This window comes from Phyllostomus discolor, chromosome 4 (assembly GCF_004126475.2).
Source record: "Phyllostomus discolor isolate MPI-MPIP mPhyDis1 chromosome 4, mPhyDis1.pri.v3, whole genome shotgun sequence".
Classification (NCBI taxonomy): domain Eukaryota; kingdom Metazoa; phylum Chordata; class Mammalia; order Chiroptera; family Phyllostomidae; genus Phyllostomus; species Phyllostomus discolor.
This window is the reverse complement of record NC_040906.2, coordinates 22,055,108-22,075,966: the sequence shown is the minus strand read 5'-3', so window position 1 is coordinate 22,075,966 and position 20,859 is coordinate 22,055,108.

Sequence of the window (20,859 nt, the reverse complement as noted above, 5' to 3'; positions counted from 1 at the left end):
GCAAATATAAGGAAATACACATACACACAAAATGAGTTATATATATATATACACACAACGCATTTTAAATGAAATTGTCTATCTGCTGACATGAGAAAATGCTTGTTTCTGAGTAAAAAAACAAGCTATACAAAAGTATGTGGACATTTTTTTTCCAAATAAATACACATATTCATGTTTTTAATGAGTTGGAAAGATAGCTTTACAAAACTGGGATTACAGATAATTTTAAGACTTATTTGAAGGTTTACATAAGCCAAGATATTAAGTTTCATTGAGATAGGGCTGACAATGAATGGGTTTAATGTCGCTCTACTTCGTGCCAGAAGGCACACTACACCTTGGTGACTAAAAGACCACATTTTAACTCCTCCTACTAGGTTCAAATCCCAATTTCCCACTTCCTATATGCCCCTAGGGAGAAACTTTTCAAAAGGTGTGACATAAAATATGGGTATTTTTTCCCTTGCCTTAAATTTCTATGTACGTACTCAGAACAATTTACAATTATTACTATATTCTTGGAGTAGATTTTGGAGGAGTCTGCAGAACATCACGCCTCAGCTCCCGCATTGCTTGGATTGTAGTGGTTTCTTTCCTCCCCTCTCTGCGCTGGCAGGGGAAGACACAGCTGGTGTTAGGAGGAATCATTGCAGTTTTGAAGTTGATGAGATCTTTGTAAAAGCCTCCTTTTCTAAGTCAGTATTGACCTGGAATCCACCCTCACAACGTCAAGGACAATAACATGAGATTCTACGGCCAGCCAGTCTCTGTAGTATTAATTTGTGTTCCTGTAGGAGCCACAGTTGCGCAGGAACTGTGCAATGTGTGCGAGATAGCTGAAACAGTTCTAGGGCTGAAGGAGGGTTATCTGAGGTCACACTCGGACTGATTTACTGAACCACTCATTCTTTCGTGCAAACATTTTCACTTCTGAGACAAACAGGATCACCTGACTCATAGTTAATGCAAACACATTCTAAACCTGATTGTTCTTTGCTCTTCCAAATTCCTTGAAGCAACCCAGGTTAGTGATTCAATGTGAGTAGATGTTACTGCTTTTGAAAAAAAATCTCCACTTTCCAATTACACATGCAGTCAGCTTTCACAGACAGTGAGTGTGGTACCAAATTATATTGACCAACGCAGACAATTCCAGTGACTTTCAAATTTTTGTTTCTGTCTACGAACAAAAAAATTAAAAGATTCAGAATAGGAAAATAGTTCATATATGTATGTATATATGTGCATATATGTATTCACACACATATAAAACCTCATTTTAGCTAGTTAATGTAGTCAATGAGAGATAAAGTGTCAGATGCTAATACTATTACCTACACCTTAACAGAGAAGTGGTGTTCCATCATCTGCCACCATTTCCCTTAGGAGATTGCCATAATGCTGTCTTGTGAAGAGAAGGAAATTTGTCAATGTAGAAAGATTGGAACAAGGTACTACAGTGTGACAACAGCCATTCCTCTGCAATGACCCATGTACTGCCATCCTCTCTGTCACATGGAACTATAACCAACCAACCGGCTCCGTAGGCTGGGGCACGAATCTCATCTCTCTTAAACATCCTTGCCTAAGACTTGTTTCTTTCTTCTTCTAAAATATGTACCTCTACCCTACAGTATCTACTTCAAATTTACCAAAGAAGAAAATGAAAACTAAAAGCAAAAGACAAAACATCCAAAAATAAAGGAAAAAACTGGAAAATATATACCCAGAGTACTTGCGCAATACAGATAATTCCTTGCTTCCACAACACAAATGAGTTAAGTGTTGTCTTTAAATTGATGGCACTGGTCAAAAACTCTGAATGCACATCTACTATAAATCTTTCATAACTTCTGTAAGATCCAAACAAATTCTATTTCTCACTGATTCTCACTGAGTAGCAGCTTAGAGATGAAAATCATCATGTGAATGATACCCAGAGAGTGTGCCTCGGAGAGTGTTTGCTACACAGCAGGGATCATGCAATATTTTTACTTCTAACCTCCAAAATAACTATGGTTGCTCAAGCACTGAGATAGATCGGTGATGGAGCTGGAAAGAATAAAGAACTATAGTGTGTGTAGATTATTTTACAAGACAATTTTCTTTGAAATTCTTCAAGAGAAAAGCATCCATATTGTTTCTTCTGGATGGAATATCACATTATAAATTTTAAAATATTCTCAAATAATCATTCCAAAGATGTGAGAAAAATTTTAGTAACAGTTCATTATTTTATCTCCCTTAATTTAACACTGACATTTTCCCAATGGTGGCTTCTAAAACAGGAACCCTGTCAGCCAGGAACTATTTACATCCTGTAGGCAGCTCTTCTTGGCTCAATCTACTCAACAATAAATTCAAATTTAGGTGGACAAGATGTGTTTCCCACTTCTTCATTCCCTACAGCCACTTAGGAAATATTCCTTTTAACAAGGGAGGGAGGGAGAGAGGAAGAGAGAGAGAGAGAGGGAGAGAGAGGGGGGGGGAGAGAGAGAGAGAAAGAGAGACACAAAGACACAGAGAGAGGGTGGGGGAGAGAGATGCAGAGAGAACAAAGGCAGAATGAGGAAAGTGGTTGGTGAATAATTCAAGTGAAGTCAGGTCATTCTACCCTGTTTATACTCTCTATGGGCAGGGACAGAGGTGGGGCTTACCTGTAAATTAAGCTGCAGCTGTGTTTTGGCTGACAAGACAAGCCTCCTATGCACAGTAATTCTCTTGTTAACTAAAATTCCCACCTGCCGATTTGAAGTGGTTTGCCTCTTTCTTCCGTTTCCCCTCAGCCTCCGTGTACAGCGGTCGGTTTGGGACCCAACATAAATGGGGCCCAATGCCATGTGATGTACATCAGCGGTTACTAAGCTTCAGCCCAAGAGCCAGCCACTCGTTTTTAAAAATACAGTTTTATTGGCACGTGGCCACGTTAATTTATTCAGGAATCAGGCATAGCTGCTTTTGTGCTCTCCTGGCATATTTTGCAGTCTCAGCAGAGATGGCAACCTGGCCCACAAACCCTAGCACACTTCTCCGGATCTGCGAGAAAGTGTGTTGCCAATCTCTGATTTAAATAATGGATTTTAGTGTAGGTTAGTTCCTTTGTTAGTATACTGATTAACTATATTTTTCTCCGATACTTACATAAAATAGATACAACCTAATAGGTAAAACATAGGGATGGTTAATGCCAAGCTTTGTGAAATTGGACATTTGAATATTTTCCTGTAGTGGTATAGCACCATCTCATGGCACATTACAGAAACTGTCAGAGGAGATTACGGAAGTGCTACTGAGTTTACTGAGCATCTGGAATGCTCTGGGGTAACTTCTAAATTCTACTGAAAATAATGTGTAAAAAAATGTATCCCCTTTTGAATTAACAAAACTACAAAAGTTAGAAAACACCTAATCCAAATCTATTATATTCTAAAAACAAAATTGGCCTTCTGAAATTAAATGACTTACTAAACTTACCCAGGAAGTTTAACAGTAGGGTTTTAGATTTCTTTTATTTTTTAAAAAGATTTTATTCATCTATTTGTAGAGAGAGGGGAAGAAAAAGAGAAAGGAAGAGAAACATCAGTGTGTGGTTGCCTTTCATGCACCCCCTGCTGGGGACCTGGCTGGCAATCCAGGCATGTTCAGTGACTGGGAATTGAACCAGTGAGCCTTTGGTTTGCAGGCCTGCACTCAATCCACTGAACTACACCAGCCAGGGCAGATTTCTTCTATACAAAATAAAATTATTTATGTATATAGGTATGTGCGTGCTTAGTATGTTGAAATAAATATTCCAGTAGTAATATTTTTATTTAAAAATCAATTTAGTCATTTTAACAAAACTTTTTATTTAGAAGTTCGATTCATGAAAAATTACTCAGATAGTAAGCAGAACCAGTTTTCAAACACAGAAATACTTAACTGCTTACATCAATACCAAAATTAGGGACATAAAATTGCATCACGTTCAGTTCTGTACACAGAGGTCAAGAAGGGCATCGAAAAATGGGAACTCGTTAAGGTGACTAGGTTATGATCAGGTGGATGGGCCAGCATGGTTCAGATCACCATTCTCCCTCACGGGCTGTGGAGGGAAGGTAACAGGGCTGTTGACTGCGGAGAAGACACCCTGTGGTGAGCGGGACAGGGGTGCTGCTGTAAGTTCCTGAATGGCAGCACGGGAAAGGCGGGTTGCACTTCATTTCCTGTGATCCCAAGGTACAGAATGAGTTCTGGTGGCCAAAGATAGAGGGGGACGGTTTTGCTCTAAGGCAAAAACACATTCTAATCAAAAATGCAATGGGCACTTTGGTGAGGAATGAGTTTTCTGTCGTAAGAGATACCCAGTCAGAAGTTTATACTCTCCTTGGGAGTGTGGTAGGGCAAACTGACAGGGAATGCTGTACAGTAGTCAGATGAGAGATGACGGTTGGTCCTGACACCACCATTAAAGTTCAAATTTTTGTATCTGAGGTGCGGAGATGCTGGGGGAGCGTCGTGGGTTCCTACACCATGCCTACCTATGGGGACTCGTTCAAGGATTAGGTTAAGCGTGTTGTAGTCTAATGTAACCTGTCGGCAGTCAAATGCCAACTGTGCCTCCCTTAGTTGAAAAGGAAAACAGGGGAAAGTTTGTGGAATATTCTCCAATTATTAGACATGCTCAGACACAACAAGGGTAACCAGACTCTGCGGGTGGAAGATGCTGGCCAGAATTTCTCTAAGAAACGAAGTACATCTCTTGTTTTTTTCATGGATACATCCCAAGTTAAGGCAACTCTAGAATGGGGAGCTCCACAAAATACAATGACTGAAACAGTTATTAACGTTATAATGAGGGTGGCTTCGTGTCACAGTCATAAAGCACAAGTATTTACTTACATTCATTCCGCAGCTTTAAATCCAAATGGACAACAATGTGGTGATTGCTGGGGTGAGGGGGATGTAAGGGGAATAAATGGTAATGGAAAAAATGCAATTAAAAATAAATTAAAAAATAAATAAATTCAAATGTGCTGAGACCCATTTTTATGTCCACCACCCGTCACAGGGCTGTCTCAGAGAGTCAGAAATGTGTTTCCCAAGCGGTGACTCCACACACCAGGCCACCCCCTGCTGCCTCGTGCATGTTCTTATCCTGCTTGGGCTCCGATGCTCCAGACCATGCTGCCCCACAGCATGGATGCCATCCACCACAACACTCAGGCCAGACCTTCCTCACTGGGTGAACATGGACGCCCTCCTCAGCTTGCTCAGACTTCCAGACCTGTGCCTCCTTCCCACTGATTCCCTCCTTACCCTGTGTGCGGTGGGCCCTCACTCCCCCCGTTAGATGTGCTCCTTGCAAAGATACCCTCCTCACTCTCGGCTGACACCACTCACTGAGCATCCCCTCCCATAAGCTTCCGTCTCTCCTTGCTCAGCCTCTGCATCTGGTAGCCCTTCCAGGCAGAGACCCTCCACTCTGCCTTCCTTGCTCTCTGACCCTCTGCTTTTCTCTTTCTCTCTCTCTCCTCCCTTCTCTTCCCCTTCCCTGTATTTTTCCTTGACCTACCTAATAAGGCTTTAGGACTAAATTGTTCAGGAAAGATATTTAGGAATGAAAGAAAAGGAAGAAAAAGAGAAAACACAAAACTAGAAAAGGTTTGGTTATTTCTCAAAGCAAACAAACATTCCTAGCTTTTTCATAGACAAATGTTAATGTTAAAAATGTCAAAAATATCAGTCATTCTTAGGATATATTTTTAAATAGATAGCATAAGCTTATACATCCAGTCTCTAATTTTACTACATTTCTCTTATTTAAAAGTCTGAAAGCTCAGGTGTTGAAGTTGGCAGTGACAAGTCTATAAGCAAAGAGCGCACTCCACTAATTGTTAAAGCGTCTAATAGTATGCTAATTTTTTGGTATATTTCAGAAGTATATTTCAGTCTTACTGGAAAGTGCATTTCTTCCTCTGCTCTTTTATCATTTTCTTAATTTCATATTGATTGACATTAAAGAAATTATAGCAACTGAAAGTGGGTTAGGAATTCCTCAGCATACAAAGCAAAAATGGAATGAAAGGTCACAGCAGAAAACAAAGAACACTGATAAACTGAAGAGCAAACACAGGGAGGCTGAAATTGTTACAGGTACATTCTTCAAAGCTAAATGTAGGGTTCTCTGTTGTTGTTGTTGATTTATTTGGTTTGGTTTTAGAACAGTGAGTCTAGAGGGGAAACGGTTGAGAAGGGCACAGCTGCTTTCACATATACAGTTAATGCAACGGACTGGAGTGTGTGCCTCCAAACTTCATCTACTGAAACCTAACCCCCAGTGCAATGGTGTTAGGAGGCGGGGCCTTTGGGAGGCCATCAGGACATGAGTACTGTCCTTAGGGATGCGTTGTGTGACCCCCAAAAGAGGCCCTGTGAGCCAGGAAGCGACCCTCAGCAGACGCCAACCCTGCAGGCACCTTGATGTGGGGTGTCTCAGCACCTACAATTGTGAGAAATGCGTTTCTGCGGTCTGTAAGCCCCCAGGCTATGGCATTAGTCACAGCAGCCCTGACAGATTAAGATGGTCAAATTATTTAATTCTCTCAAATACATGCACAAGTCAGGTTTATTTGTTTCTTCAGTACTGTTATCTTAGATAGAAGTTTAATTGGATTCCAACTTTGGAAAAAATTTTAGCCGAGTATTATTCTCCTGACCTAAAAAAAAAAAAATCATAATGACATACCACCACCACCAGGGGGAGCATTCGTGACATAAAGTTACAGAAAAACCAAGGAAAATCAAATCTCTTTCAGTGAAGAGAAACACCACGCCCTGCTCCAGTTTTAATGATACAAAAATTACAGTTCCCAGCACTCTAAGAGTTTAATTGTGAATTGTTTAATGTTTAATTGTGAATACCCCAACTGGGCCCATGCTGGGTGTGAGAAATGATGATCTGATTAATACTAATCCTGATAGTGATGCCCTAATTTAAATAGCACTTTATAAAATTTTTTTCCTGGTTGAATCTACAGTAGAGTGTATTCATACTGAAACCAGATTGCTCAAGATAGATTTGGGTCCAACACATAAATTGTGTCATCTTTGGAAATGTATTGAAATTCACTCTGCCTTGGTTTGCTCTTTTAAAAAATGAACAAAATAATAGTTCACATGTAGAAAGATTGCTGTGGCAGACAAATATATTAACATTTGTAAAGAGCTTAGCACCATGTCCAGGATAATAAGTCTCAGGTGTTTCTACATAAATGTGTTATAATTCTCAAAAAATAAAACAAAACAGCCCCAGCTGGCATAGCTCAGTGGATTGAGCGTGGGCTGCGAACCAGGTGTTGCAGGTTTGATTCCCAGTCGGGGTACATGCCTGGGTTGCAGGCCACGACCTCCAGCAACCGCACATTGATGTTTCTCTCCCTCTTTCTCCCTACCTTCCCTTTCTAAAAAATAAATAAATAAAATCTTTAAAAATATTAAAGAAAACAAAAACCTCAGTGAAGGTAAGACAAAATTATTCTGCATGACACAGATCAGCAAACAAAACTGGAGTTTGTCTCTTACCAAAGTTATGAGTTCTGAACTAAGTTTTGTTATTAACTCATGAAGGAAAAGGCTACAAATGAGCCTAACCAATAGTTAAAGTACGACCCTGAGTGAAGACTGCAAGCTTAGGTTTCTAAGTTAGAAAAAAATATGCACAACATTGACCTTATATGGCTTTTCTTTTATTACACTTGAAACACGTGGTTATATTTTGTGTTTTTTCTATGTTTTGTATGATATATATTTACTAAGATGTGTTTTAAATGAGGAGTATGTATAGCCTCACTCCCCATTGCTTCCTTCCTTCTACACCCTCAGACCCTTTTAAAAACATCTTCACCTTAGCTCACTTTGTTCTCAGATAAAATTTTAAAATTCAGTTGATCGAGTAACAGTAACTGCTTTCAGACGCCTTATGCCACGTGCGTTGTGTAGCTTATTTTATTTAATTCTCACAACAAATCAGTAAGGAAGACATTAAGTCCACTGGACAGATAAGAACACAGAGATGTTCAATAGTGCGTTCAAAGTCATGAGCGAGTGGATGGGAAGGCCGGGCCCTGACCACGGACGGCGCTCTCACTTCAGGATGCATCCTCCGTAGCGTGACATCCAGCCTCTGGAAGGTTTTCCCAGTTTAAAGGAAAATCTACTTCTGCCATCTTCTGCTGTGTGTCTCCATTCCTCACCTTAAGAGAACATCATCCTTACTATTTCCTTCATATTTCAAATTACACAGTTGAAATATGAGGGTTGTATTATAGTTATAAGACATCTATTTACAGGAAAATGTTTAAAGCAATTGAAAGAATTACGGGAAACATATTCTTTAAAAGTCTTGGTTCTCCCTGTGACCACTGCCACAGCTCAGAGGGTGAGAAGCATGTCGTCACCATCACCCAGCCAGCGCCTCGCCGCCCGCCACACGTGGGAACGATGCCATAGTAGGCATTTTAACTCGGTGTTTCTGCTGCCAAGAGAACTTTTTGACAGAAGAAATGGAAGGCTCTAGAGCAATGATTTCCAACCTTTTTCATTTCATGGCACACAAACTAATGACTACAATTTTGTGACACATCAAATATATGTGTTTTTGCTGGTTTGACAAAAATAGCTATAATTTTGAAGTATTCACACAAGAAAGCTATTGTTGTGTTGACTGTTGCCATTTTTCTTTTAATTGACAGTCTAAGGGAAAGGAGATCCCTGACTAAATAGTGAGGTGTTGTGCGTTTTAAAAATTCTCCAGGTATACATTGGAAAATCGCTGCTCTAGAGCATCCACCTGACCTGCAGAGGGCGCCAGTGGCCCAGGCAGCAGAATTCAGTGCCTCTCCTTAAGCTCGGCCTTGGATGTGAAGTTTTGTTGCCCAGAGCACTGGCTGTGGATTGTGGAGGCCAATGCAAACCGGTGCCACAATTTCCTGCCCTGGAGACGAGAGTATGCCATCAATGACGTTCATAGCTCAGTTTCAGATTGGGCCTCCAATTATATATCTCTAAAAGGTAGTTATACTGAAGTAGTTGTAAATTTCTCAGATCATCATTTTTTATCTTTAAAGAAGATAAACTTGTTTAGTAGATCAGAATACAATTCAAGTTCTATAATCATTCAATTCCTGATATCATAATGCAAAAATACTCATAGTGAAACGGTATTAAAACACCGTAGCTAAAAGACCTGTTTACCTGACCTAACAAAAAAATTCAAGTCATATACTACTTAAATCCAGTCATATCATTTCCTGTAAATATATTTCTTCCTTATCAAGCTAACAGCCCTTTATTCACTCAAGTTGTTTCCTAGAAAGGTTATATTAAATATAGGGACAAAGCTGATAAAATGCGTGGCCTTTGGTATTAAAGTGACCTGGGTCCAAATCTGACATTTGCTACTTGGTAGCTGGGTGACCTTGAGAAGTGACTTTGCTTCTCCTAATGTCAATTCTCTCAATGATAAATAAAAGTGAAAATACTTGCTTCACATATCATTGTGAGAATTAATTAGACAATGCATAGAAATACTTAGCACAATATAAGTATGCAACAGAGTGGCTCAGCAAATAATGGTGGTATTACTAAATGGATATTATTGATTTGTAACTGGCATATTCACGGCTTTGTGCACTGCTTGTCCCAGGGAGGACAAAACCTCTGGCACGTGTCACTGCTCTAATATTTTAATTATTCTATGTGGCCACATTTTTTTCTGTCTTCAAGCCTCATTCTCAAAGTAGAAAATATTCCTAGGGCAAGAAAAAAGTGTAGCTGTTTAAACATTCATTTGGAAATATAACTCTCAAAACACTAAAAAGAAATATATCCTCTTAAAATTTTAGAATATTAATCCTTGCTATTTGATAAATTATTTAAATAGTCTACAAATAAATAATGCACTAACTAAATATAAATTTAGCTTACTTTCTGACTGAATTATGAAAGAGTGTGAATTACCAAAAACTTTCACCAAGTTTGGAGAAATTTGTTATTAAAATAAGAATGTGGAGGAAGGGGCATAAAAGCCTGAGTTCAAAGCAATAATCATGAAATGATTAAAATATAGTAAAATAAAAATGAAAAATACATTATAATTCATGAAATACATTATTTTCATATATTTTATATGAAAAATAAAAATATAGTATAATCATAAATGAGAGCAAATCATACTACCTGTCAATAATATTTATACATCAAATCAAAGACCACTAAAAGAATAAAAGAAAACTGAAAGAAATGCGTAAGTGGGAGTAGGCAGAAACACAAAAGTGGCAACCTCATCTTTGCAAACTCAACACAGCAGTCTATCCAGACTGACCCCTCGACATCTCTTCCTGGCTCTCTCACAGCCACTGCAGATACAATAACGTCAGACACAACTGGATCCCCTCTTGCAGACATATCCTTTACTTTTCCTTCTGCAACTCAATGAATCCTTCTGCCATTCATCCTGTTGCTCAAGCCCAAACCTTTGCACTCTGAGGTTTCTCTCTACTCCACTGTTTTCTTAGTAAATTTTAACAAATTTCTACTTTCAAGCAAACCAAATGCAACTGTCTCTTACCAATTTCCCACCTAGTGCCCTAGCCTAGGGCACTCTGTTGCACACCAGAAGATTGCAGTAGGCTCCTATCTGGTCTTCCTACTCTTACTCCTAAAGTCACCATGTCACTCCCTGGTAAAAATCTTGCAGTAACTTCTTTTCATATATAGGGGAAAACCCACAAACTTTTCTCAAACCTTTAAGATCATACATCAGCTGATTAGTAAACTACCTTTTCAATTTCATTTGTTTCTACTTACCCCTCACTCACTCTAAGTCACACTGGCATTTTTCTGGTTCCAGGGCATATGAAACCTATGTCTGACTAAGGATCATTGCATTTGCTGTTCTTAAAATAAAATAAATTAAGTCCTGACCAGCGTGGCTCAAGTGGTTAGGCATCATCCCTCATGGTGAAAGGTCATGGGTTTGATTCCTGATCAAGGCGCATGCCTGGGTTGTGGATTTGGTCCCTGTTTTGTTGGGAACCGCCCTGCATGGTTTCAGAAGCTGTAACCCCCCCATGACTAAGGCTGGGTAAGCGACTTTGGGACCATAAGCCACTGAGGAGACAAAGCTTATCTCCCTGGCAGGGTGCTGCTTCTGCTCCTTTTACTTCATCCATAACTGGCCCGCAATGCTTGGTCGGTTAGCCAATGATGGGTAAGATTCCCCAAAGTGGGGAATGACCTAAGCCAGGCACGATCATGTGGGAGGCCCCCAAGGAAGGACTTGGGGGGCTACAGCAAAAGAGGGTAATGGACCTTTGCCCCTCTGCTTTGAAAAAAGGCCTGAGTCCTCATTCTGTCTGCAAGAAGTCTCCTAATCTCTTGGCTGCCTTACTTCCCCTGCCTGACTTAAGCCTGAAACAATGACAGAGGGTGGTGTAGCCCTGTACTGGAAAGGGTGGGTTCCCCAGGCAATCAGGCCTAAGAAAGAATATGCAAAATCCTGTGAAAACTGCTTTGTTTAGAATGCTCTCAATTAAATGATACGGGTCCAAACAAGAAGTGATTTTGTTCCTCAAAGCTTTATAGTTCTTTAGCTATCTGACCCTGACTCAAAATAGGCCCTCGGAGTTCTTTGTTATCTATTGTTTGATCCCTACAGCCTGACAATGATTAATGAGCTTTACCAGTATTCTTGTGCAAATGAACCCAATAAAAGCCCATTGAGGAAAAGGCTCTTGGCCCTTCTCCTTCCTTTGAGAGATCTGCCACTGCCACCTTTCCTCCCCAAGCAGATCACCATGTCTTGGTAGACTTACTCTCATCTGTGGTGGCCGGGGGGGGGGGGGGGGGGGGGGGGTGGAGGGCGCTGCCTGCAGGCAGAGCCCCCCCAACGCTGGTTGAGTCGAGTACAAGAGGCAACTGATCAATGTTCCTCTCTTACATCAGTGTTTCACCCTCTCTTTCTCCCCCGCCTCCCCCTCTCTAAACGTTCATTCATTCATTCATTAAAAGATGAAGGACTATTTGCATTTCATAAGCATTACTTCAAGCAATCTTCACAATAACCCAATGCAATAGGTCTCATTGCTGTTGTCATTTTGTTACTGAACAGAAATGGGGTTCTGCTGCCTCATGCCCATAGACAAACTCTGGAGGCAAAGGTCTGGTGAAAAAGGAAAGAGGTCATTTATTCAGAAGCTACACAATTTTAGAAAAAGGGCAGGCTTCTCTCTCAGAGCCCATTCCCTCCAGCACATCCTGAGAAAACCCCCACACCCACCCTCTGCCAGACCAACCCAAGGCTGTACCGGGAGTTCCTTCTCATACTTAAAAATACCTTCCTTTGGGAAAGTGCAGATGGCTGCTGAGTCATCCTCTAAGCAGCTCAGCTTCTTTCCCCGTTACTGTCAAGACTCAGGCTCTTTTCTGGAGGCTGCATGCACTCCAGCTCCTGACGGGGCGAGCAAGGGGAAGACGAAGGGGCGTATTTCTCCCTTCCCTCCATTTAAATGTCCTGGCCCCAGATTTTGTGCACGCTGGAAGGGCTCAGCACCCAGCCAGTCCCATCCTTTCCCCAGGCTTGACTGGAAGGTCAGCGCTTCCCCTCGCTGCCATGTTCCAGAAGGGAGTAGGCAGGGTTTCACTAGCCTCACACGTGCGACCCGCAGGGTCTTCTGTCCCACGTCTGTCCAGGGTGGGGATATCTGTCCTCACGTGCCTCACTAGCTTGTTGACCACTTGCCTCAGGCAGCCTCCTCCTCTGGCCCCTCTGCTCCCTGCACCACGTCGGTGTCAATTTTATAGATAAAATGTAAACCTCAGACAGAGAAGATAACAAACTGACCTGAAGTCAGAAAACTGGGTAAGATGTATGGATTTTGACATTTTCAAAATTTCAAATTTCATCTTTATGTGGGAAAAGCAGGAAAAGCTTTTTACAAAGCATGCCCCTATTCATGAAAATGAGCGCATGTATTCAAACAAAAACAAAGCTATTACATCTCTAGATGCACAAATGTATGTAAATGTGTATAAATGTACAGGGCTCTAAAAATCATAATATACTATAAATCATACTATACTATACTAAATCATAAATATGATTGTAGTATAAATCATACTATACTAAAAACCGTACTATAGCTGCTTATATTTACACAAAGAAATGCTAGAAGAATACATATAATACTGATAGTAGTAGCTGTCTGTGTGGAATGGGAGTGGAGATGAGACCAATTACAACAGCAATGTGAGACCTTTTTTGAACCATGTAAATATACCTGCTCAGAAATATTTTAACAGTAAACAATGTACTGGGGAAAACTAAATTAAATATAACGAAGCTTGATGACAGCTTCTTCGGTCAACAAAAAGGCTGATTTGGAAATTCTTTGCCACATCTTTGCTATGATGTGGCTGTAATTTACAGATGGAACTGTTTTCCTAGGCGGAATCCAGGATCAGCATCTACTTTAAAACATTCCATTAATTACCTAAAATTTTTGATGCTGTAAGAGGAAATCTCTCCCACTGCAGAACTGCTGATCTCACATTCATTTCTCCTAATTAACTCATTGCTCCTTGGTTGTGTTTTTTTTCTGGGGTGGATTTAAAGAGGGACCTCGCCTGTCTTCAGAATTAAAACAAAATACAAATGTTGGCTATGTTCCTTGAAATTTCTTAAAATGTCTAACTGTGCTTTCTTTTTAACATTGGAGGACTAGGTTCCTTAACTCTGAAAAACAAGTAGAATTGCGGTATAACTGAGTTTATTGTCCTGCTTCAGCTACATGAGGGGAGTCTTAAAAGTCTTGTTCAGGTTCATCAATTAGTTTGCCACATTGGGTTTCTCAGAAGCTCAGTTTACAAGTTGGATCTGTGTGTAGGTAATTTTGCAAGGAAGTGTTTCCAAGGAGCATGCGTCATACCAGAGACAAAGCTGTGGTCTCGGGCGACGTCCCAGGGAGGTGGCTCCAACCTGATCCTGCAGGGGCACCCTGGAGCACGAGGTACACCTCGGAGTTGGCCACAACAGAGATGAGGGAACTGAAATTTCATATTCCCACCTGGGAGTGGTGGACCACATAAACCAAGTCCAGGAAAGTCCACTGAAGAAGAGCCCTAGGTCTGGCCATTGGAAAACTCACTGAGAGCCAAGGAGTGGAAGTTGCTTAAGAAGGAGGCTGAGAGGGAAGGTGCAGCAATACACAAAGTGATTAGAGGCTGGGGGTGAGTTGCCAATGTTATCTGATGCCATTACTCATCAGTCTGTAACTGCAAACTCAGAGTGAATTTTATGTACCATCGGTATAGATCCAAGGCTATAATGGGTTTATCTAATTGTTACCATATGTGGCAAATAACCAGAATTCATGTGGGTAATTTGACAGGTCAAAATTCAACCCTAAGTAGCATAAAAGAACCTGTCTTATCATCTCTATTTTTAATATATTTAAACAACTTGGTAAATTCACTCAATTAATGAGTTCCATGTATCATAAACATTCTTCTCTATAGTGACGTCTTCATTTAGTAGCCACAAATTAAGAATGCATAAGAAACTTAAGCAGTTGAATAAATGTTTCCACAATATCAGATTTGGATGAACTATTACAGAATTAAAATTTCTGTACTTGGGGGTCATATTTCAATGTTTAAGTGGACTATTTCGGCAGTGGATTTATGTAACAAGTACTGTGCCAGGCACATTCTGGGCATTGGAAATACACTGAAGACTAAAACTAACAAAGTCCTTCCTCATGGAGATTACTTTCCAGAAAGGGGAGAGAGAAAAAATAAGGAAAAGAATATGTGACGTTATTTCTGATGTTGACATGTCCTATAAATATAATATGAAATGTAACAACATGAAATAAAATGACATGATAGAAACTTAGAGGAGTTTAAAACTGTACTTGAAAACAAAACTAAAATACTAATAGAAGAAAATATTATCTTTGGAAGTTTGAAGTGAGAAAGGAGTTCTTATATCCAAAAAGCACGAACTATAAGGCAAAAGTAACTGCATTTTAAAACATTAATATCAAGAATGTTTGATTAGTGAACTGAACCATAGACAAAGGTAACTGAATAATGACTGATCAGGAAAAGATATTTGTAATACCTAAAACTGACTGAGGATTAGGACATAAAGCAGATGAGAAATTCCTAATATCATCAAGAAATGAACCAATAGAAAAATGTTCAAAGAATATAAAAAATAGGCAAAATGGCAAATCTCATTGCTAAAAAGCATTTGAATAGTCCAACAAATCAGTAATTAGAGGAATGCCTATTAAAACAGGACGATACTCTAAACACATCAATTCAGTGAAGTTTAAAATAAGCACATATCAAATGTTGGGAAGTATGGAGAGAAATGGAAAGCATCACACCCAGCAAGCAGAGGTGTAAGTGTTGCTGCAGAACGAGCTGCTGATGCTGCCAACCCCAGAGAGACTATGGCTCAGTGGTCAGGCTTTGCTAGCCTACCCCAGAGAAAATGTTGTTCAAGCTGACACGGGTTTACTTAGGCTACAGCAAGTCAGAGGCAATCTTGGTGTCCACTAGGGAATGTGCAAATGAAAGGTGATGATTAAGCACCATGTAAGACTCTGCAATTAAAGCCAATTAACACACACACACAGCAATATGCCTGGTGTCAAGTGGAAAAACATTGAGGATAGTAAACTGTATAGCAACAACCATTTATATATTGAAAATACACAAATGCAGAAAAACACTGCATACTGTTTAAGGTATGAATGTATCCAAACCAACAAACGCTATGCCAAGGCTAGGAAAAGGAACAAAGCTGAAAACAAAGTTAAACAAAGAATAGCCTACATTTCTACAAAACTTTTCTACACAAACTGTGCTCTAATTTTATATTTAGAATCTCTTGAAAAACTTTGACTACGTTTTCATTATGCTTTATATTTACCATGATACAAGGACCCATTACATTAATTCATTTTGCAAACTGCTGCCAGGGTCTACTACACACCAGGCTTTGTGCTGAGCATTGGACTTAGAAAATAAATGACACAAGCACATGCCATCGTTGTGGAGGAAATATATTTCTCTACCTTTCTAGGTTCTTTTGGCTGACCCAACAATTAAACCAACATGAGACACATTAACAGGAAAAGTAACATTTAGTTTCATGTGCACAAGAATCCCACATACATGAGAGTCAGAGCCCCGCATGTGAGTGGCTCAGAGACAGAAAGGTAAAATACAATACCTCGAGTTAAAGAATGGGATGAGGGCCTGAGGCCTCAGCAAGGAAGAAGGCAATTATGAGGGCAGTAAGAGCAGATACTCAGTAATCTGGTATTTGGCCTGCCACATGGATAGGCAAAAAATTTATGTCTTGTAATAACTCTTATTATGGGCAAAGCACCCAATTTACATTCTTTAAGTGAGAAGTAAAAGTTTCTCTTAAGACCACAAGGTTTTTATTGTCTTTAGCTCAAAACAATCCACTTGCCACAGTGGCACATCCTGGGGAGGCCTGTTCTGAGCCCCTTTGCTAGTCTGCTGGAAGAAAGGATACACAGTTCCTGTACATGTTTAGTACGGTTTGGGGTCTTTGGGTGAATTTAAACACTATTTGTTCAAATGATGAGTGCGGTAGCTATTTCATTCATAGTAAACACTTTTCACTTTTGGATTCTGGGACTCAGACTTAAATTTTGAATTCAATAAGAGGAGCTAAGTAATCCTAAAGTTCTTATTTAGGATTCACTCTCTTTTCCCATGGATCTTGGCCTAAATTTAAAATTGTTATTTCAAGTGTTTATTTTGGATGTGGATCAATACCATTAGCTACCCCAAGTCCTTTCAGAAAGCAGTTGAACTGCAAAACACAAACTATTTTCACAATTAGAAAGCCATGTTGAAATGCATGCATTTGAATGCTTTTTAGCCTGCATTTTCCATTGTTGTTCAATATTAGACCCTGGCTGTCAACACAATAAAGTAACTCTGAGCCATACATACAGGGATGGGCAAAAGTAGGTTTATAGTTTATTCTTATATTCTTATTTCTTAATTATTATATTATTTATTTGTATTATTTGTCTTTTTCCATATGGGAAACTGTAAACCTACTTTTGCCCACCCTTGTATATTGCAAAATATTTCTAGGAAACCTAAAATGTCACAATACAAAAGTAGCTTTAAGGAAACCTAAGTGTAAGAGTTTTGGTAGGAGCAATAGAGTCCACCGATGGTCGGACATGGCAAAGTAAAAATAACACTAGAGTAAGCAGCAGCTGGAGATAATACATGTTTCCGTTTTTTGTTTTTTTTTTATGCAACACATCTCAGATATGTGGCAAATGACATTTTACTCATGCCCTTGGGCTCCTTCTTCTTTTTTTTTTTTTTATTTCAATCATTGTTCAAGTACAGTTTTCTGCCCCCTACTCCCGCTCCAGCCCCTCCACCCAACCCTCCCCCCTTCCCCCCATTACCCCCCACCCTTAGTTTTTGTCCATGTGTCCTCCAAATTTGTTCCTGTAATCCCTACCCATTCCCCCCTGAAATTCCCTCTTCTCTCCCCTCTGGCCACTGTCAGACTATCCCCTATTTCAGTGTCTTTGGTTATATTTTGCTAGTTTTTTGTTTTGTTTTGTTTTGTTTTGTTGTTTAGATTCCTGTTAAAGGTGATATCATGTGGTATTTGTCTTTCACTGCCTGGCTTGTTTCACTTAGCATAATGCTTTCCAGCTCCATCCATGCTGTTGCAAAGGGTATGAGCTCCTTCTTTCTTTCTGCTGCATAGAATTCCATTGTGTAAATGTACCATAGTTTTTTGATCCATTCATTTACTGATGGGCATCTAGGTTGCTTCCAGCACCTAGCTATTGTAAATTGTGCTGCTATGAACATCGGGGTGCAAAGGTTCTTTTGTATTGGTGTTTTAGTGTTCTTAGGATAGAGTTCCAGCAATGGAATTGCTGGGTCAAAAGGCAGATCCATTTTTAGTTTTCTGAGGAAGTTCCAAACTGCTTTCCATAATGGTTGGGCAAAAGGACTTGAACAGACAATTCTCCAAGGAGGACATACAGAAAATCCAAAGACACATGAAGCGATGTTCAATATCGCTAGCCATCAGAGAGATGCAGATTAAAACCACAATGAGATACCACTTCACACCAGTCAGAATGGCCATCATAAACAAAGCAACAAACAACAAGTGTTGGAGAGGATGTGGAGAAACGGGGTCCCTAGTGCACTGTTGGTGGGGCTCCTTCTGACTAACAGCTCCTTTCCTCTGAGCCGGGGAAGATCTGCGGGTTTACCGCACCTTGGCAGTCCCCAGGCTTGGCAGTCCCCAGGCGGAAGCCTGGCGCAGGACCCGCTGCAGCGTTCCGCCGCCTCTTCCTGAAACCTTTGCTAGTGCAGGAGACCCAGCACTCCCCACAGGAGAGTGCCGATTGGCTTCAGCACTGTGACTCTCAGAGGCATGGACAAAGGAAAAAACTCTGTGCCAAGAGAAAATAACATCTCGGCTGCCTTATGATGAAATGCAAAAGTGTTACTGATAAAAACAATTCTGGATTTGGACTTGCCTTTTTTTGTTTTATATTCATATTTAATTAACTAAGCACCTTCTAAGCATATGAACATATTTAACTCTCAAAACAACCCTGAGGGACAGATATAGTTTTCCTCATTTTACGTTAATAGATCATTGAAACTCTGGGATGTTAATGGCTTGTGCAAGATTACATAGCTCTAAAGTGAAGCTGTTTTTAAAGAATTGCATTGGGCCTGATGTTTGGGCCACCTAGGGTCTCAAGAAATAAACATTCCAGGACCCTGGCCGGTTGGTCATCGTCCTACAAAGCAAAAGGGTGCCAGTTTGATTCCTGGTCATGGCTCACTCCTGGGCTGAGGGTTCAGTCCCTGGTTGGGATGCATAAAAGGCGACCAACTGATGTTTCTCTCTCACATCGATATTTCTCTCTCTCTCTTTCTCCCTCTCTTCCCCTCTCTCTAATAAATAATAAATACATATTTTAAAAAATAAACAAAAATCCCAGGTAATTGATAACAATGTACATTTATTACAAGAATAAATGAGGTAGGAACAGAAATCAGTTTATCAGCAACATATGAACTCAGGTTCCATGATCCAATTGTATGATAACAAGGAGTCTTTGTAAATACACAATTTGCTTGACAATTCTCAAGACAGAAATTCTGACCACATAACCACCCACTTTCCACATGGGCGTGCTATAGTTCTATCGGGCAATTTTAGTGAACTATCTCTGTGTGATCAGCTACCTATTGCACTTAAACCCAAGCAAGAAGGACTTCTATCCCGAGCCTCTGCATTTAGAGAGCCCCACAAAGTGACTGCGGAGTAAGAAATGTACTGAACAGCCCACGGACTCTTCTGTCACTAGGCATAGATGACCTACAACCTGCGTGTCCTCTCTTGATGAACGCCCTTCAAGCTCCACTAAAAGCTTCTCAACATCTTTTGCTCTATGTTATCAAAAGAAAAGCACGAGCAAACAAATGTCATAATAACACAAATTTCTCTATGCTGTTCATGTAGGAAAAAATGACCTGTTTGAGTATGGGGGAAACCTAACCACTAAAGCTCCTCATTAACTGAAAAGACTAATTAAGTGACTTGTCACAACATTCTTCTCAGGTACTCTCTTTCGGATTCTTGCATAATTAAGTATTGTTTCCCAGGAACAATGAAGGTGCATTTTATTGCTTCCTTTTACATCTCAGTTTGTAGGATCTCATGAACTAGTGGTGCATTTGCAATGGTTACAAATGGCTACTGTGATATTAAATAATATGTTTTAAATACTTTAGAGAGAGAAAGAGAGAGACGTAGACATGAAGGCCAATACTACATTTTTCATTGGTAACTAAAGATATTGAATCTTAGGAATATAGATAATTATATTCTTCATCAAAGTAATATAGCTAGGTAATTAAATGTTAACATTTAATTTTAAAAAGTCAGAGATTTAAATAATGTTGACTTTAAGTTTCAATGTATTCCTTCAAATAATTTAGAGATACGGATGTGAGCCTCTGTTCATTTTCTTGACCTGAGAAGCCAAATGTTAGGAAACAGCCCGCTGTGGGGCGGGCAACAGTCCAGATGAAATTTTCAGTGGCTTGGGCAGCGGCTGCGTACCTGCCCCTGATAGGTAAATGGCACTAGTGGTGCCTGCCGAGATGAGAGGAGATCCTGCTGGGCCATTTTCTCCCCAAATGGCTGTGTATTTGGCAAGCACTAAGGATATTTGGACTCATCTATCAGCTTGTCTACAATATGACAGTACCTCATGGTTGAATTGGTTCACACTGTAAATTGGAGGAGATCAGGCATCTTCCTGGGATAGGAAACTTTTTACTTCCTTATGAGCTCTGGAGGAAGTAGGTCTAGGGTCTGCCACAGAATCAAGCATTTGCACACTGGGGAGGAACCATGGCTGTTCCCTACATTTCTAGTGCGTGGATAGCAGGGTGTGGGGACTTCTCCAGAACCCCGCCACAGTCCAGAGATAACTGTGAAGAGAGGCGAATGGAAGGCCATTTTGATGAAAACTTTCCAATGACCAATGGCCTCATAGAATCTCCTTTTGGAAGGAAACCACAGAGCCCAGAAAGAGATGGAGAGACTGGCCTGCAAGCCATTATTTGCTGGACTTAGCTAACATGAGTTAAGGAGAGAAATTCAAGGTTGTAAAAATGATAGGAATCGTAGCAATAATTACAGCTACCAGTTGTTAAGCCTCAACTATGTGTCAGACTCTTGACATATCTTAA